Source organism: Nannospalax galili, unplaced genomic scaffold (genome assembly GCF_000622305.1).
Source record: "Nannospalax galili isolate Female #2095 unplaced genomic scaffold, S.galili_v1.0 scaffold559, whole genome shotgun sequence".
Lineage (NCBI taxonomy): Eukaryota > Metazoa > Chordata > Mammalia > Rodentia > Spalacidae > Nannospalax > Nannospalax galili.
The window spans coordinates 3405236-3422047 of record NW_008343479.1 but is presented as its reverse complement, the minus strand read 5'-3'; the positions used below and the strand labels follow the sequence as shown (position 1 = coordinate 3422047).

Sequence of the window (16812 nt, the reverse complement as noted above, 5' to 3'; positions counted from 1 at the left end):
CCTATGTGATACAGAATACATTATAAGCAATTCTCAAAATTTAATGGGAAAGTAAATAACCAAAGAAGGGAGAAAATTATTTCAGCAGACACTTCACCATACAATGAAATAATAATCTCAATAAGAAATGACTTCCTAATATACACAACAATGTGGATATATTTTCAATGCATTATGTTGGGTCAAACAAAACCAGTATGAGTTCATCTAGCTGAGATTCTGGAAAATTCAAAATTATAGGAGCAGAAAATAGATAACGATTGCTAGGGCCTGGGCCTGCGAGTGGGTCAGCTGAACAGTGGCAGAATGAAAACATTCTAGACAATAATTTTAAAATTTCCATATCATAACTGTAGTAGTTTTTATATAGTTAAATGCACTTGAACAAATTCTTGGAATCCATACACTAAAAGCCTGAATTAGATGTAAATAAGACAAAATAAAAATAAAAACAGAATTTCAAAAGTGTACTCTCCGTCTCTTGAGTAACGACTCAGCTTTAATTGTAACAACTGGAAAGGGGTAAGGATTTTCTCATGGACATTTTTAAGTGACTTTTCTCAACAGTTTCCAAGGAATCAAATTACACCCATCATTTAAGGGCTCAATTTGAAGCTGCCCCTCTAGACACAGCTGTCTGTTCTCCATTGGAAACAATTTCTCTCACTTCAAAACTACTATAGCATTTTCTCTGGACCTCTCTGGTAACACTGACCACTTTCTACCTTGTGTAATTGTTATTTGAAGATGAGGCTGATCCCCAGCTAGACTGTGAACTCAATGTTCGGGCTCACGTGCTCTTCACTCTGTGTGGTGCCGAGCACAAAGTCTGATAGGTAATATATTTCTAGGTGGGGTGGGCAGAGGAAGCCCACGGTGAAAGCAGAGATCAATAACTTCACAGAAATAGAAGTCCGTGGCTTGTCAGAACTCCCTGGCATGCCATGGCTTCCCAAGCAAAGGAATCTCACAGCTGGCATAGAGAAGGAAATTTCTACCGGTTATTGTATCAATCCTTCATTCACTGAGCATTTACTGAGCACCTGCTGTGGGCAAAGCCCCTGTTCCTTGGCACAAAGGTGAATAAGCTACCTATCCCAAATGCACTTTCATTCTAGTGAAGCATTCTGACTTTAAGTAACCAATTAACTAAATAATTAAGTAAATCTTTAGGCAATCAATAACTTCTGTTTGAATGAGTACTGTGCAGAAGAAATACTGGGTCATATGAAGGACAATGTCATAGGAATCTTACTAATCCTGAACTGGCAGTTCTTGTAGAGAAAAGGTACTTCAAGGAGCTTTTGAGATAAATGCTTCCCAGTGAAGTGCCAAAGACAAAGTTTAAAGAAATGTGTGTGAAGGAATAGCTTAGACTGAAAAGGCAATGGTATTTATAAATGTACAAAAGAATCCTAGGAAGCATCAAAGGCTTCAAGATCAGTGAGGTGGCTCAGAGGGGAAAGGCACCTGCTACCGAACTTGAAATCCTGAGTTCAATCCCTGGGACCAGATAGTGGAAGGAGAGAACCGACCCCCAAAAGTTGTGCTCTGACCTCCTCATGTGTACTGTAATATGTGTATACACCCACGAGTAAATTTCATAGAAACCTAGATAGTGAAATATAAGGACATTGATGTACCAGGCAAGGACCTGAGCACATGATCATGGTGCCTGTAGGCGCTGGAAGTTAATTCTAAGAATACTAGGAACACTTCCAGGATTTTCATCAGTGGGAGCACTTGATCTAACCTAACATTTTAAATAGAATATTAACTGTTTGTTGCATAAAGAATAGACTGCAATGGGGAAAATGGAGTCATGAGGCTAGCACAGAAAAGTCCAAGAACAAGATGAGAATGAGAGGTAAGATGGAAAGAGGTGAACAGAACCACATGAAAGAAGAGCTGTGCTATACTGATGGAAGAGCAAAGGAAAGATAACTGGCAAAGTATAGAGGCTCCTAGACTTTTGTTTTTACATTTTCACATGTAGTATGGAGGGTCCTGTCATGGAATGAGAGTGTGGAAGTCAGGGGACAACTTTCTGAGCTGCTTTGCTCCTTCCACCACTATGGGTTCTAGGGAATGAGCTCAAGTCATCAAGCTTCATGACAAGTGCCTTTTCCCACTGAGCCATGTCACCAGCAAGGCTGTGAGCCTCTTAAACCTCAAATACAGTTCAATTTTAGAAACCTAGAGAGTTAGAGTCAGGAGGAGCTGAGTAATCTTACAGACAAGGAAGCACAGATTCACGGAGGTTAAGTAACGTACCCAAGTACAACTAGCAAAATAGTGACAAAATTCAACCAGAGCGTCAAGGTACAGAGACAAAATATGACCTCCATATTGTTCTCCATTTTAAAGCAAATGCAGTAACAGTAATGGTACCATTCATGAATCATGGTGAATAAACAAGGACCAGAGACATTTAGACAGCAAATAGACATTACAGGCATTATAGAATAAAGAAAGGAACATGTTCTGCTTTGCTCACCATTGTTTCCTGGATGAGTTAAAAATGTCTGAACATGGAAATTCCTCAATAAGTCGCTGTTGATAAAGAAATACTTTTTCTTACCATCTTTTCGTTTGTAATTATATTAAAATTGCAATCACAATGGGAGTAAACTCATGGATCGCACTGTAATTATAGCCAAATAAACATGGTTGAAGAGGTCATAGATCCTAGAGAAAACCCTATGTCTGTCATATCTCTAGGTAAATGACGTTTCTTACCATATCCTAAATATGGATCCCCATATTTACAGACAAGTACTCTCTACACCACTCATCAATGAAGCTTCTTTTTTTTAACAAATCGAGGCTACTGCAGAGTTCCAGAACTGGCCACATAAAGAGAATATATGTGTGAAAGATGCTCACCCCTAGGTGACACATCTACCATGGAACCTCTACACCTAAGGCTCATGGAACATAGCAGAACAGGGGTAGAAAGAGTACTAGTGCATCTCTCAGCTCTTACCAGAAAAACTTCCTTATATAACAGAGTGTGATACACACAGAAGGCCACAGCTGGCTAAGTTTTAGAGAATAAGAGACTGCAAAGTGTGTGTCCTTCGATAGGACGCCTATATTAAGCCTCACCCACCAACAGCTCAGGGGCTATTGTGGAAGAGGGGGCAGAAGGATTCTAAGAGCCAGGGTTCATCCACAAACATAGGGAAATAGAGGCTTTAAGGCCTCTGGAAGCTTGTTCATGTGAACTTTCAGCAATGGTAGCGTTGAGCAAAGACCCATGCCAACTCAATCAGACAAAGGCCCAGAGTGGAGTGAGAGAAATGAGCAGTGGGTGGCCCTAGCCTGGGAGACTGATTACTACTGAGTGAGAGAAAGTAGACCTTCCTTAAGATCTCTAGATAGGCTGACAAGACTCCAGCAGACAAACTTGTACCAAAAGACATCTGGGTACAAATGCTTGATCCGATGGAATTTAATAGTATTGTGGGAAACATGAGAGCCAGTAGGGGAGGGCATGGATGGGGGAGGGGGTCTAAATTTGATTAAGAACTGTTAATACAGAATGTACAAAAGCTCAACAAAAATATTTTTTTAAATCCCAATTAAAAACATGTCAGAACTGACTTGGAGTCCTCCAGACCAGAATGAGCAGCAAAGAAGAAGGGAACCAGGACTGGAACCAGAACAGAGTGAGAAGAAGGTGCAGTGCCTACCCTTGAAACCTCAGAACACTGATAACTAAGGGAACATGTAGGAAAGTTTAATCCTGTTTGGAAATGTGGATCCTTGCAAGCAGGCATCTACCTTTCAATGCAAAAATACTCATCAGAATCTCAGCGTAAGGAAGGAGTTAGGTTGTCTGATTTCAGACTCACTTAACTGAGCTCCTGCTGACTTTCTGGTAACAGCAAACTTTCAAACACATTATCTCTTGAGATCTCTGTACCAACTTAGTCAGGTAGGCAGAATCAGAGTCATGTTCATTTTACTGATAAGGATGCTAGAAGTCCCAGGAACTCATCATCTTGACTTCAGACCAGGAAATTTTACTTTGAATAAATACTGTGAATTATCAGAGCATTTTCTTGACCCCAGACATTTTCTGAGCACCTGCACCACTGTAATTCAATTTTGCCAGGATAACAAAATGGAAATGCTTAGATTTCTTTCTGCATAGTCAGAGATTAAGGAGCTGAGCCCTAGGGAGTTTTCTCAATTCCTCATGATCTCTCATTCCTCCTCTTCTTCTCACTTTATAATAATAATAAATAAGGATAATTGACATGTAAAAGCTGTACACACTTGACATATAATAATTTGATTAATTTGGAGATAAGTATATAATAAGAAGCTACCATAATCTATGCAATAAGCAATCTGCTACCACCAAAAGGTTTCCTTCCATCTTTAATAGTGTTAATTTTTTTATTATAGAAATAGGAACCCTTGGCCTGCCATGACTGATGAGAAACCCAAGGAAGGAGTCAAGACTGAGAATAACAATCATATTAATTTGAAGGTGGCGGGGCAAGATGGTCCTGTGGTGCACTTTAAGATTAAGAGGCATACACCACTTAGTAAAGTAATGAATGCCTATTATGAATGACAGGGTTTGTTAATGAGGCAGATCAGGTTCCGATTTGGTGGGCGGCCAATGAATGAAACAGACTGGCCTTCACGGTTGAAAATGGAGGACGAAGATACAGGTGACTGTTCCAGCATCAGACAGGAGGTGTCTGCTGAAAGGGAACCTGCTGCTTTACTCCAGAACTTTGTTATAGACCAAGAATACATTCTCAATTAGAAAGCCGCAATTTGGTTCCACCACATCCTGACTACTGCAGTATTGTTTTCTCTATTCTCTCATTTCCCCATCTCCATTACTTTCTTGTACATAAAGTAACTGGTGTATGTGAACAAGCATATTGTGCCTTTTTTTTCTTTTTAATCTAAATGGCTGGTGTTCTGTTTCGGGTGACATCAGATGGAGATGGGATGGGAATGGACTGGTTCTGTGAAAACCTCCCCTTTTCATTATTGGCATGCTCCCTCAGCTCTTACCTTTATATTCCAGTAAGTTCTTTTGCTCTCATTGTTTTAACAAAAAAACAGCAACACAAAAATCCCTGCATACCTTTTTTGGAGAATTTTAATGTTTTTCATTTATCATTGTAAAACCAAGGACAATTTTATAACTTTTTTGTACATAGCTGTTACATGTAGGGCAATCTGTCTTTAAGTAGGGGTAAATTATTCTTGAAAGAAAATTAATCCTAGATAGTTTTCCCTCCATGTCAAACATCTTGTTTAAGTAAACTTTTTGTTTAAAATGAAAAAAAGGAAAAAGAAATAAAATAAATAAAGCATTACTTTCTAGAAAATTTTAAGTACTAAATACTGTCTTATTAATAAACCTGTAGAGTAGAACTATGGGTTTTATTCATTTTGACCAACTGAAACTTTGAATTCTTTCTATAATTCCTTTCTATTTCCTCCTAATCCAGCCCCTGGTAACCAGCTCTTCTCCCTGCTTGAATGAGTTTGACTACTTTAGATTCATCATATATGGGGTTTCATATAGTATTTGCCTTGTGACTAGTTTTGAACTCACTTAGTCTAATGTGTTCTAAGCTCATTAACATTGTTACAAGTCACAAGATTTTTCTTAAGAGTGAATAATAATCTTTGTATGTATATGCCATATTTTCTTTTTGTAATAATTATTTATTATTATTTTTTATGTGTATGTGTGCACTGCCTGTATGTAAGTGCACTACCTTTGTGCAATGCTCTGAGATCAGGAGAAGGCATCGGATCCTCTGGAACTAGAGTTACTGACAGTTGTTAGCCACATGTGTCTGCTGGGAATTGAACCCTGGTCCTCTGTAAGAGCAGACAGTGCTCTTAAGCTGAGCCCCCTCTCCAACCCCATGCTATATTTTCTTTACTTTGGAAAACACTTGGAAAATCCATCAAAAATCTAAAAATACAAATAGCATATGATTTATGAACTCCCCACTGGGTTTATATCTGAAGTAACTTAAATCAGGATCTCAGAGATGCTTCACTGTTCACAATAGCCAAAAGGCAGATGGTTCACACCCAATAGTTTCCTGGTTTTGATGCAGTGTAGTTTACCTTAAAGAGTCATTTTATAACCTAATATTAATCTGCTATTGCAAGACTTTAAAAGTGTACTTAGCAACAACAACAGCAACAAAAGACAAACAAAGCTGGGCATGGAAGCTCATGTGTATGATCGTAGAACTTGTGAAGCTGAGACAGGAGGTTGCCATGAATTTGAGGCTTGCCTGGAAGGCATAACAAGTTCTAAACCAGCCTCAGACACTGAAAGATGCTGTTTCTCAAAATAGAAAGCATTCATAATGGTACAGTCATCTTGGAAAGAAATTTAAGATTGTTCAGTTGTTGAAGATAAACTACCATCACCCAGTAATGCTCCTTCTGATTAAATAACCAAGAGAAATAAGAATGCATATCTATGTCCAAAATATGTATCCTTATATTTACAGACAAATATCCCACTCACCACTCATCAAAGAAGCTCCTTTCGCACCAGTCAGACACTATTACCAAGTACCACAACTGGTCACATACAGACATTATCTATGAATTTCCCTGGCCTAAGTGACACATCTACAATGCAACCTCTACACCTAAGGCTCATGGAACATAGAACAGGGGTAAAGGAGAGGACACTAATGAATCTCTCAGTTCTCAATAATGAAGCTCCCTCATTCATCGGGGGCCAGAAACACAAAAGGCCACAAATGGCTGATGCATAGAGATCAAGAGTGCTGAATGATGGTCCTTGGACAGGACTCCTTTATTAAACTTCAACCACCCAAGGCTCAGGGACTATCGTGGAAGAGGGGGCAGAAAGATGGTAAGAGCCAGGGAGAAGATGCATGACTACATGGTAACAGAGTCCTACAGGCTCCTGGGAACTTGCTCATATGAGTCTATGGCAATGGTGTCAGCATACACAAGTCCCATGCAAACTCAGGCAGACAATAACCCAGCATAGACCTGAGAAAATGAGAAAAAGACACCAGTCTTATCTGAAGAGTATTAGAAACTGATTGCTGCTAGGCAAAGAAGAGCTGATCTTGTTAAAACAAGGGACTCTAGATAGGCTGACTAGACCTTAGTGGATGGACTTGCACTGGGGAATGGCTGGGGACACTGACTTGACAAAAAAGGCCTTAATAGGGATGACAGAGTATATGGACTCCAGTGGGGGGGGGCTATGGGAGGGTGCCAGTGGGTACAGCGGTATAAAGATGATTAAGGTTGTTTGAGGTGTTCTGTATGACATACACAAAAATTCAATAAAAACAAATTTTAAAAAGAATGCATACCTACGCCAAAGCTTATATAAGTGCTGACCTCAACATTGTTCACAATAGCCAAAACACAGAAACAACTAACTTGTCTATCAATGACAAATAGATAAGCAATAGGATATTATTTGTCAATAAAAAGTTATGAAGCATGGATTCATCTTGAAGACCTTTCATTAAATGAGACTATTATACTCCATAAACCAATGACAAAAGCAATATACAGTAAAATTCCATTTATATGAAGTATTCAAAATAGGCAGACATATAGAGACAGGAATTAGATTAGACAAGAAAACAGAAATATGATTAGCAGTTTATATGTACAAGGCTTCTTATGGTGATTAGTGTTTGATTATTAAACTCTGGTGAGAGCTGTAAGACTAGCATGTCTGACTTTATAGTTTGTAACAGATAAAGTCTTTGAAAACTTCAAAAAGAGATGATATCCTTAGTTGCCAAAGAGTATGGATTCCCACAGCCCTGCCAAGGAAAAGAATAATGGGCTTGAGAGCAGAAGGCAAAAGCATGAGTCTTCTTTTATTTATTGTCTGTGTGACTATGGCCAAATCACTAAAGCTCTGTACCTCCTCATCAGGATACTTCTGTACATCACAATATTATCCTGAGGATCAAGGATTTTTGGACTGTCGAACACTGTATTATGCTATTTACCACTGTGGTGATCAGTGAATATAAAATAATGTGAGTATCTTTGTCATAGACAGAAACCTAATACTACATGTGTTCATTGCATAGAGAAATGCAGGAAGTCTGAGAGACAAAGGGGAAATTTCTGATTTGTTTAGCTCATACACAATCAGTACCTACAGAAATTGAAATGTTGACCAGTGGCTGAGCTTGCTCTATAGTCTGATTTTGTGTCTACACAGGATCAAAGCAACTAGGCAAAGGAAAAAACAGAAAGAAATCAAACAAAGCCAGGAATCTGCCTGTAATCAACAGTAAATTTTTTGATTCTTTTTAAAAATATTTTATTTTTTTTATTTTATGTGTGTGAGTGTATTGCCTGCATGTATGTGAGTGCACCTGTGTTATGCAATGCCATAGAGGTCAGAAGAGGGCTTCAGATTCCCCTGGAACTGGACTTAAGGACGAGTCATAGCTGACAAGTGGGTACTGGGAATCGAACCCAGGTCCTCTGCAAGAGCAGTCAGTACTCTTAACCACTGAGCCATCTCTCCAGAACAGTAAATTCTATAACTGCAAATGAATTAGCTAAGAATTGAAATATTTTGGAGACCAACTGTCTCAACTTGGCAAATTTTGATGAGGGAAAATGGGGACTCATTGACTGTAATTTCCCAATGTTTGTGTAGCTAATATTCAATTTTTGACCTTACATACTTAACAGACACACAAATAGTTATATTTGTAGTGTAGGAAAATCAATAATAATATCTCTTGTTCCTCACAAAGCACCTAACTTAGTAAACTACCAAGATAATCACAAGAATATTGAAATCATCTCTGGGCTAGGATATTCTCAGCATGCCAGTTTACAAGGAGAAACAATAAGTCAGTTCCTAACCAATTGTCACAATTACTCCTAGCTCACCATCCCTGGGATTCAACAGTTCAGGATTTCATTCTTCTCTACTTCCAACAATTAAGCTAGTCTTTATTTTTAATGAGCTGTAATTTATTGAACAATAAGTAAAATTGCTATCTTTATTAATTTGTATGTGAGAGATAGGGTCTCCTTGTAGTCCCAGATGGCCTGGAATTGGCTATGTAGACCAGCCTGGCCTCAATCTCATAGAGTTCCATCTGCCTCTGCTGGGATTAAAGGCATGCACCACCACGCCCAGTGTAATGAGAAAATAAACACCAATGTACTTCTACTTCCTAAAAATAATCACCACTAAGCTCTAAACCCATCACATACTGATGGCACTAAGTGGAAGCAGTGTTTTTAAAACTGAGGACATGAAGTTGGGAAAGAAAAAATGCTGGGGTATATGGGGAGAGTTACAGGAGAGAGAATAGATGTGGATTTGATCAAAGCACATGATATGCATGCATGGAATTCTCAAACAATAAATACAAAAAGTAAAAAAACAAAAAATGTTCAGCCAAAAGCTTCCAATACATTCATACTGACACATACGTGTCCCAATGCTGGGCCGACATACTAACTGGGAAGAGAAGAGGGAGCTAACATGTAGCATGTGTTTCCCAATTTCCATAGGATAAACACTTTCAAGAAAGGCAATTGCAAAACACCAACAAATTGATAACTGGCTCAAAATTTCCTGAAAAGTAAGTAACTGACTTACAAAGCAATACTATTCAACTCCAGAAAACAACTAATACAGGTTTAAAATTCCAGTCCTTCTGTATGATAATAGTTAAACTAAACTACCAATTGATCATTATGGACTAATGACTCTATAGTGTTCTATTTCATTTGTCTAACAATTTACTTAAACATACTTTATTAAGGAATAGTTACACTGTTTCCAATGTTATCAATTTTAAACATTTAAGGAAACATTTAGGAGATCTTTCTTTGATTACTTTCTTATTGGAAGTTTTATTTCGAGGTTAGAGGGAAGCATTCTGCTGATATCTTTGGAACACAGAACACATACTCTCCACACAGTCATTACAGTCATCTTCTTTGGTTACGTTATTCGCTGTGTATGGTTTGCCTTTACCTACCTAACACTAGCTAGAATTGTATTCAGTAATGTTGATCAACCTGATGAATAAAAAATATCGCCTTTCTGATACTTTCATTTTAATTTTAATTAAAATTAAATTTAATCCAGTATGTCTGGCTTAAATCGCCATTCAAATCTTTGTTTTTTTGTTGTTGTTTTTACCTTATATTTGAAGAATTTCTTTTTGGGTACAAGAGCTTCTTGTACTGTTATTTCATTAACCTTTGCCATCTTTCTATATTTTCATGACGTTTCAGTTGCCCCACTAATTTCTTCTGAACTTTTATATTCTCAAATATGCCAAAATTTTATGGACTATCTTTCATAATAGATTTAGTTTTAATTTCCATTTTTTTTATTTAAAATTTATCAAAATTCTTATAGATTTAGTTTTAATTTCCATTTTTTTTAATTTAAAATTTATCAAAATTCTTGCATATATGTGTTTCTAGTATATTCAGAATTTTTAAATTCACATTTGAACTTTTAATATAACTGAGATTTGTTTGAGGAAAAGCTATAAAGCAGGAGTTTTATTTCATTTTATTTTTTTCCTAAGGAAATTATCAAAATGTCCAAATCTTTGGCACTGATTGTACCCTGGGCAGCTACTGACTGTGGAGCTAGTTCCCTTTCCCTTCTGGATTCCTGTTTTGACTTTTGAGGATTTCTTACACACTCAGAAATTCCATTTGTAACATTTTTATTAAATTTGGAATTTCTACCCATTTTATAGCAAAAGGGTTGCATAAATGAGCCTGTCAACCATGTTTAGAAAACTGGAATATTTTCAATCTATTTTCAATAGATTAGTAGGAAGATTTACTTACCTGGTTGGATAATACCAAAGATGTGCTCAACTCCTTTCAGTCAATGAAGGAAATTGTAGAAACACCTATGATATTCAGTGGATCCTGCCTACTCGTTCCTTTTCATCCTATGTCTTTTGCTCCCTAGTTCTTGAAATTCCAGCATCACTATCAGAATGAGCCTATGGCTTTAAGACTCCCTTCATACTTGCCAGTGACTGCTAGTCCATCTGCATTGCATATAGATGGCCCTTGTCTTTCATCTCTCATTAGAAGAATGGCATCTTCCTAAAAATTTTTGGCCTTACAACCAGACAAGGAAAGTATCATTACGGCATGAATTTCTATCCAAATGGTGCTCTACGGATAAGCACCGTAAGACTTTTTATAAACTCTACTTATTTACTGCATTTTTTTCAGTGTGGATCCATTCCCGACATGGGCAGAGATCATTTTTACCTTATTATCCAATACACATAAACAAACTACCTAGCACACACACAGTGTGAATGAATGAATAACTGAATCAATCACTCAATACAAAGTTCCTTGTTTGTCCTCCCATTTCCATTACTGCAGACAGCAAGTGCTGTGGAAATACCTACTGAACAAGGTCTCACATTTAATCATGAAGTACGAGTATCCTAAAAGTGAAGGGTACATAGATCTTTGGTCCATTTCTATTAAATCACAGTACACAGTCTCAGGATAAGTGTGTGTGTGTGTGTGCGTGGGGAGGGGGCTTATTCTTTTATGAAAAAAGTATTGTCATGTTAAAAAGAATAATTGGCTTACCAATAAATGGACTTCCTTGGGGCTCAAGAAGATTTGTGCATTAACATGCTGAGATTTCAATTTGGGAGAGTTTACAGTAAGTGGAAAAGCTTATGCGAATGGATGGCTGATAATCCCTCCAGCCCAATCTTTTATGCATTTGCCAAGTCCAGGTGACAGTTATTCTAATTGTTTCGTTGCCACACATAAAATAATGACAGTTTCTGAGAAGGAGAAAACATTCCAGTTCCATCCGAAATAAACTGGAACTTGGAGTGAAACCACAATCAAATTTCAAAATTCACACCCAATCACTGCCAAAGTCTGGCAGAAAGAAACTGACATTTTTAGTATAAAAAGAATTTTCATATACACTGCTGGGTAGCAAAAAAATTTGAGCTGCATGTAAACATCACTTACTAAGTCTCTTAACATCTTTGAGGAATGATAGCACCTATAGTAGTTGGTGAGGAGGAAAAGTCATGCAGTTATAGATAGCATCTCTCAGTTAGCCATGTGGGAAACCAAATGACTAACCCCAAAGTCCCCCTGCAGCATCCTACAGCTACCAGCCTCCCTCTCCACACAAACCCTCTGCACCCATACTGAGCCCCCTTTCCCTTATTTTTTGTGAATGTGTTCTTGTTTTGAACTGTTCTCCTTACGAAAATGTTCATAAACTTGAAAATATATCTATAATCTGAATAAATATAGTTGAAATATGCCATATATGTGTTTTGAATATGAGACAAATCATTTTTAAATCATATTTACATTATAAAAACACATCTATGTTGTTTTGTTAATTTATGAAGTATTTATTTTCAAATGTGTTTTCTATGTCCTCAATTATTTATTGACATATACCTTTGGTTGGCCATGCATTGAAAGTAAAATGTTATTTAACTCATTTGCCAAATTATTAATTTGTATATTTAAAATGGTATGCATCTTTTAAAATAATTTATTTATTATTTTTATTTTATTTTATGTGCATGAGTGTTATGCCTGTATGTATATAAGTACAACCAATTCATGCAGTGCCCACAGAGGTCAGAGGAAGATAGTGGATCCCTTGGAACTGTAGTTATGGACGGTTTTAGCAACCATGTGGGTATTGGGAGCTGATCCCGGGTTCTCTGTAAGAGCAGCCAGTGCTCTTAACCATTGAGAGATCTCTCCAGTCTCAAAATCAAATAGCAATGTAAGTTTTATACCTCACTAGCTATAGTGAACCTAGAAAAATTAAATCAATTTTCTCAGCTTGGCGTCTCTCATAGGTAAAGACAGAGGAAACATTCCTCTGTCTAAGGGTTTGGTTTAGCAATTTATGTAATATTATACACCCTCTAGTTCAATTCTTTTTCTTTTACCTTTCTCTGTATTACACACACACACACACACACACACACACACACCGTATAGAATATCGAGATTTAAAGCCATGTTTAGCTTAACATGTTAACATCTTCTATCTTCCTTTAGTGATTAAAAATCCAATAATTCAATATTACATAATGCTTCATGGCATGCACTGCTGTCATCAATTGTCACTTCATTCTAGACAGAGGAAGAACCTTTTAATAGTATATTTAGAGTCATAAACGTGAGATCACCAAGTCTCTGCTTTAATGAAGCAACCAGGAACAACAATCTTGCCTGCTCTTTTTCCTTTAAGACCCTAACTAACATTTTATATAATGAGACAGTAGGATTCCTCCAGCATTTCCATCCATTAAGAGTTTAATTCACCTTTTCCATGATTTCAATCACTCTCCAAACAAAGCACCATTCTCTATCTAGACCTCAGTGGAAGCTAATGTTCATCGATACATTGCAACTATCGAAAACAGCCCAGCGCCAATTGCAAGCAGGCGAATCCTTCTGCTTTGAAACCATGAACATGCAGAAGATTCAGAGTCCTACAATCTCTCTCTCCTGACGTTGCCTCTTCCATCATGACTGCGAAAGCCTTGCAAAGTACTACAAACCTACTTCTCTGTTGTCTGCTCTCTCCAGAACGCCAAGTGTCCTAGTGACAAAGCCTTATTACTAGAGTGGAGGACGGATCTCACAACTGGAGAGTCACCTGATGTCAGAAAAATTCCATAACATCTAAGACTAAACATCGCCCATCATTTTAATGCACTGAGGAAAAGAAGTAAGAAAAAAAAAATTTTGGTCTTTTTGAGACAGGGTCTCCCTGTAGCCTCAGCTGTCCTGGAACTCACTATGTAGACCAGGCTGGCCTTGAACTCACAGAGATCCGCCTACCTCTGCCTCCCGAGTGCTGGGAGTAAAGGTGTGCGCCACCATGGCCGGCTCCGAGAAATTAAAAAAACAAAACAAAACAAAAAACCATAAAAACTTAACTGTTTAAAAGGGAAACCATTCAGTGCAAGGTTTAGGTTAAATTTAAATACTTAAGTGTGGTTAAAACATGATTTCTGCAATCTGAAAAAGAATGAAGCGAGATTTGTATCAAATCCATAACAATCTTGAGAGAAGACTGTCCCTATAGCTGCATTTTTAAATTTGTACTTTTTATCTCTTTTCCACTTCTCCTCTCATGTTCTCCCTTCTTCATTCCCATCCCCTCTTCTCTTCTCTTCATTGAGTGGACAGTGGAAAATGCGGAAGAGGCACTTAAACTGAAACCATGAAATATCCTGCATAAGAGTTCACTTTTCTCTAGGAGAAAAAAAAATGTATCAAGAATCCAAAGAAAATTGGAAATCAGAAGAGCAAAATTAGTGTTTCCTCTCAGAAAAAGCAAAACACAGTTCATTAATCGGTATTGTGGCAGCTGGAAATCCCAGAGAACCAAAGAAAGACAGACCGTCCAAGTTACATTCATTTAAAACTAGTCCATTAATCGTGTCTGAACATCAGACACATCTGCAGTGGACGATTAAAGACTGATTCTCCAAGCAATACAGGACAAGCAAGAGTACAGATAATAATAGCCAACAATAGCTGGGAACAATCTTCTCGGGAATAATAGTTTATATGTCTATGTTGCTAAACAATAAAATTTTAATTATCATAGTTTACTTATGCAATTGAGAATCAAAGCACCACTATAACAAGTTGATAAATAATATTTACACAGAAAAGTTATTAGTGACTAATGGGTACCTTGCTTTCTGTTTCCTCTGGTATATCTGCAGTTAATGAGCAGGCACTGGAAATACCACTAAGGAATTAATGTCAGCAAATACTTTAATCTAGTCCACCCCACTGGCATAACATAGCAAGCTCAAGCCTTGGAAGGGCCACATTAATAAGCAATCTGAAAACGCCAACAGAGGCACCATGGTGTACCATGCAGTGCACATGTCAAAATGACTCCTGCTGTCTACCTCCAAGGGCACTTCGAAAACTACAACAGTATCTCAAAACTGGAAAATGAATATAACTTTGTTTTAGCAAAGAAATATTTACTTCTCAGTTTTCTACCTTCATAGCACATACCTTAGATCTGAAAAGAGAAAGAAAAAATGAAATCCATGAGAATAACAAAATACAAAATCCAGTCCGATTAGACTGGTAAGGCTGCAGTGAGTTTCTTCTAACTTTCTCAGCCACCTTGGGTCTTCAGTGTTCCTACTGCCTCTCAAACAGGGAGGCAAGACAAAGCGACTCTGAGCAACAACTCTTAAAAGTTTGTAAAGCAGGTCATTGAAGTTATTGCTTATGTTTCTCACAAGTTTTATAAATGGAATCATTTTCTCTCTGTCCCACAAAACAAAGGAGAGTTGGCAGTACCCAGTAGATTGTAAAGTGCAGGTATCATGTTGTTACTTTAGGTATAAATATATTTTATTCCATGAAGAATTTAATCATCTAGACAGAAAAGAAAGAAATTAAACTACGAAATGAGACTAGGCAAGAAGACCATATTGCCGAAGACATGACATAGTTCAGGGACAGGACTTGGAGCAATGGAGTTGGAACTGACCTGGAAGCCTCCTCCCCAAAGACCAGCTCTCATAGTATCAGAAAACACTATTTAAGCTGCCAAGGGAAAAGACCAATCAATGGTCCTACCCAGCTGTAAAGCCTATAAAATACAATGACTAGAATAACAAATAATCTCTATTGGTGCAGTGGGCAGCACTTTTATCTTAGGGGTAATCAACAGCTGTCTAATGGACTTAAGGCCAGCTCAGTAGAAGGGAATCCATGCATGGTACTCTAAGCATAGTCAAGTACACATGGTTGGGAAGGTCATAGAGCCTAGAGAAAAATCTACTGTTACCACTTTCCTAGAAAAACCTAATTTATTTTTTACTGATTTTTTTCAAATTTTATACAACATATTTTAATCATATTTAGATCCCTTCCCCTAGCTGCACCCCCTTACAATCCCCTTCCCAATTTCATGTATTCTATGAAAGAGGGTCACAGAGTCAAATCGGTGCCCCACCAATGGCCCTTCTGTGTGGGTTCATCTATTGGCCGTGGTCAACCTACCAATATCCTCACCCTTAAACTAGACTGTCTCTCCGCCTCCCAGCAGCCATCAGTTGCCAGTACTTTCTCATGTAGGGCTGGGATTTCTTACCCACTTCCTCTCATCTATGCTGGGATGTTGTTATTTACATGGTACTTGTATATGCTGTCATCATTGCTGTGTGCCCATATGAGTGACTGCCCAGATGTTTGGAAAGTCTGTTTCCTTGTGGACACCCACCACCTATGGTTTTTTTCAGTCGTTTCACCCCCTCTTCTGCAATGATCCCTGAACCTTGAGAAGCACAAGTTTAATATAGGTTTCCTACTCAGGGATAAACACTCTTATTCTCTGACATTGACCAGTTGTGGCTCTCTGTATTAATCACCATCTGCTACATAAGAATACGTCTCTGGTAAGAGATGGGGGAATGCATTAATCTGTGGGTATGACAATAGATCATTAGGAGTTAGTTTAATACTATATCTGCTTAGCAGAATAATAGTATTAGCCTCTTCCTTATGGTCTGTGACCTCTCTAGCCACAGGTTCATAGGCATGATATCAATGTCATATATGGACTTGATCTTATGAAGTAGACCTTAAATCCAATTAGAAAGTGGCTGATCACTTCCAAATTGTTCATGCCACAATTGCACCAGTGGCCATATCTTGCCGGGACAGTTGTTGTTGCTCACAGGATTCACAGCTGGGATAATTTCTTACTATATTGTAAATATG

General features: G+C 37.8%; 1 protein-coding gene and 1 pseudogene across 7 annotated transcripts in view; one reads left to right on the top strand and one right to left on the bottom strand.

Annotated features, from left to right (window-relative positions):
* Il1rap (interleukin 1 receptor accessory protein) overlaps positions 1-16812 on the bottom strand; it is a 152009-nt gene that overhangs the window by 73705 nt on the left and 61492 nt on the right. The gene's annotated exons all lie outside the window — the stretch shown is intronic.
* Positions 4439-4725, top strand: LOC103739338 (annotated as a pseudogene).